The sequence below is a fragment of the Theobroma umbraticum genome, unplaced genomic scaffold (genome assembly GCF_002168275.2).
Source record: "Theobroma umbraticum cultivar Fairchild unplaced genomic scaffold, ASM216827v3 scaffold_50.0, whole genome shotgun sequence".
Classification (NCBI taxonomy): domain Eukaryota; kingdom Viridiplantae; phylum Streptophyta; class Magnoliopsida; order Malvales; family Malvaceae; genus Theobroma; species Theobroma umbraticum.
Window position 1 is genome coordinate 615,043 of NW_018397261.1, and position 3,875 is coordinate 618,917.

A 3,875-nucleotide genomic window follows, 5' to 3' on the forward strand; every position below is an offset into this window, starting at 1 on the left:
CCATTGGAAAGCTAAGAGATAGAGCTGCAATTTTGTGAAGACTACTTTACTTAGTTCTACCTTAAAGATAGAGAAAATTGCATTGGAAAATGGCTGGATGTACTTTGGCTTGAATGGCAATTTTGAAGATTGACAATCAATGTTTGGGCCTTTTATTACACTTTTAAGACCAATTAAATCATAAGTCAACTTAGGGAACTGTAGGTTAAGTTTGTTAGTATAAATAGGATATTTTTAAGAAACATTAGGGGAGACAACATTTGGAGATTCAAGAAGTTAGAAGCGGAGGTTGAAACTTAGAGAGCAAGACTGCAATTATTTGTTTTGTTACTTCTTTAGCTTTATTTTTCTTGTTACTCTCAATGGTTGAATTATATATAATGTGATTTGTCTTTGCAATCATGAGTAGCTAATTTTCTTTTTCTAAGATTGCAATTGAACTCACATGTAATTTAAATTTTTAATCTCTTTCTTGCTTATCTTTAATGGGATTTGAATTGTTTATTCTAATTTATTCTTAATGCTTTTAATTGCTTGATCACCAATTAAATTGATTTAGGAACCTCAACAAACTTGGGAAAGAGAGTTTTGTGTAGATTAAAATTGGCATAGCATATGATCATATTAATTTATTTGCATATGTGATAGGGATATACCTATAGGCCATATGTAGCTAGATTAGAGCCTGAACTTAATGAGTCTATTTTAATTTTAATTCACATAAAGATATAGTATTTTGGTTAAAATAGATATTTTTATAAGACTAGTCGGGAGACCCTTATAAATAATTGAAGACTCTAGATTAGCAATTCACCCATTAAAATAAGTTAAGGAAGAGGGATAAGATTTAGATGAAGTGTGAGGGATATTGTAATCCTAAACTTGTTTGATTTGCTTTTTATCCAATTATCTTATTGCTTTAATTTTTAATTAATTTAATTTTAGTTAATTAATTTAATTATTTGAATTTGATTGTTTGGATAAGATTAAATTGTTCTAATTTTATTACTTAGTAAAATTTTAGATCAATTCTCTATGAGATTGATACTCTGCTTGCTTATATACTATCCAGTCGATATGTATACTTATGTAGTAGAACTTTAACTGGCATACTACCAAGGGAATATGATTTAGTGCATTCAACCATTGACCTTAATCATAAGATAGTGCTATTTCCCCATCACTATCAAGGGAACATGGTTTAGTGCATTCAACCACTAACCTTAATCATAAGATAATGCTATTTCCCCTTCACTATCAGGAGCATATGGTCCATTGCATTTAGGCACTAATCTTAATAATAGGATCATGATATTTTCCTTTCACTATCAAAGGAATACAATCTAGTGCAATTAGCCCATGACTTTAATCATAAGAGAGTGATATTTCCACTCACTATCAAGGTAATTTTTCTTAAATTGCATAATTCTATGACAATCATTCTATTGACTATTCATGTGTCCGTGTAGACGTAACCACCATGCCATTAAACATGCTTGTGCCTTACAAGTTCATAACATATAATTCTTATGCACCAATTCATGTGCACATGTGGCATCATAACTCAGCTACCAGGCTTCTCACTTGTGAAACCCTAATTTTACATGTGAAAATTTGGTGAGAACTTGAAATATTATGATTTATATGCTGATGATGAGCATCTAAGAAAATCCTCTATCATTTGATGTAAATCTCGTCATATTTTTGGGTTATATTCATGGATAAATGATGGTTGCAAGAATAGATGAAAAAGAAACTAAAGATATTGATTAGGCTTTAATATGATAGCCCATGGTTTATGTGAATGAATTATGATTTCGTACAATGTCAGATGTTGGATGAGTTCTCCCAACTCTATTGGCATGAAATTTTTGCTATGATAATGTTATAGGTGATGTAACATGATTAGAAGAGAGTATGATTGCAATAATGGCCAAAGAAAGGCAATTTTTACAAATCTAAGCTTGAAGGATCGATTTTAGGGTAAGAGAGGTTGATTCCAAGGTGTATGTGAACCTTAGATAGCTATTGGAAGTGTCAAAGATCGACCTTAAGTAAGGAAAGATCGATTCTTGCAAGTTAGAATAGCTTCTGAAGTAAAAGATTTGATTCCTAGAAATTGAGAAATTAGCTTTTGCAAGTCAGAAAAGTTTCTAGACTAAAAGAATCAATTCCAGAAAATTGAGAAGTTGGTTCTTGCAAGTTTGGAAACCCAAAGAATCAATTCTTGGGAATCAAAAAGTCAGTTCTTGGGCTTCAATGTGGGAAAAAAAATAAAAAACCCAACATGAGCCTTAAAATTCATTTTACACTTTTTTAGTTGCCAACTCTTTCTCTACACTATCCAAACCCTTTCTTAACCTCCCTAGACCTAATTGGACAAAGATTCAACCTTCTAACTCAAATTTGAGGTAAGATTTGGTATTTTTGAGTTTAAATCTCATGGGCATGAGTTAGTACTAGGACTTTCCAATTTCAGCTTATTTTAATCTATTTTGAGTTGTAGATTTTTAGGGTTTTGCTCTTCAAAAAGGTTGTGAAAGTAAGGAAAGTTAAGTTTGTTTGTTTATGGATTGGACTTGAAGTATGGAAATTTATTGGAACTTAAAGGAAAGATTTTTCAATAAATCTACTGGTTTCAAAAATAAGTTTTTGCTGGAAATTAAGAACTTATGTTAAGATTTATGTTGATAGTTGATTGTTAGAGCTCAAGTATTGTAGAACAAGCAAGGTTTGATGAAGCAAGGCTTAGAAGCACATATATGTATCAAACAGATAATATAATGGTAAGCAAAATGCCGATCTCATAGAGAATTGATATAAAATTTCACCGAGTACTAAAATTAACACAATTTAATCTTATCTAAACAATCAAAATCAAATAATTAATTAAACTAAAAAATGACTAAATCTAATTAACAAGAAACTAAACTAAAAATCAAAGCAATAATATAACAAGAGAAAAATCAATTCAAACAAACCTAGGATTATAATATCTCTCACACTTCATCTAAATCTTATTTTTTTCTCTTAACTTATTCTAATGGGTTGAATTGTTAATCTAAAGTCCTCAATTATTATAAGGCTCTCTTGAAACTCTTATAAAAATATCTATTGTAATCAAAATTCTACATCTCTATGTGTATTGAAATTAAAATAAACTTATTAAGTTGAAGCTCTAATACTGGCTTCATACGGCATATAGGTATATATCTCTATCCTATACATAAATCAATTTATTCATCCAAAAAAATAAATAAAATCATATGATATTCTAATTTTAGCCTACTCTAAACTCCTTTTTCTCAAGTTATGTTTCGATTTCCAAATCAATTTTAATTGATGATCAAGCAATTAAAAGCATTAAGAACAAATTGGAATAAACAATTCAATTCCATTGAAAATAAGTAAGAAAGAGATTAAAAATTTAAACTACATACGAGTTCAATTGCAATCCTAGTGGAAAGAAATTAGCTACTCAAAATTGCAAATGAAGAACATAAAACAATAGAGTTTAACCATCTCAAACAAATAAACAAGAAAACTAAAAGGAGAAAGAAACTAAAAATTGGTAATCTTCAATCTTTCATGGTTGATCTTGTTTTTTTTTTTTTTAGTTTTTGGTGGCTAATCTCCTCCGAAAATAACCTAAAATTGATTCCCTTTAGCCTCCCTTCAGTTTAGCTTTATAAGGATGTATTAATAGGGCTAACAAACATAATTTCAGTTCAATTCAGACTTCCATCTTTGAAAAGGCATCTTTACAAATCCATAACACCATGGCATCAACTTGTGATGCATTTTTCTCTTTTTTGAAGAAGAATTGGTAAAGTGGCATGCAAGTTGTATCTTTGTTTCTTATCTTTCTAATGGTT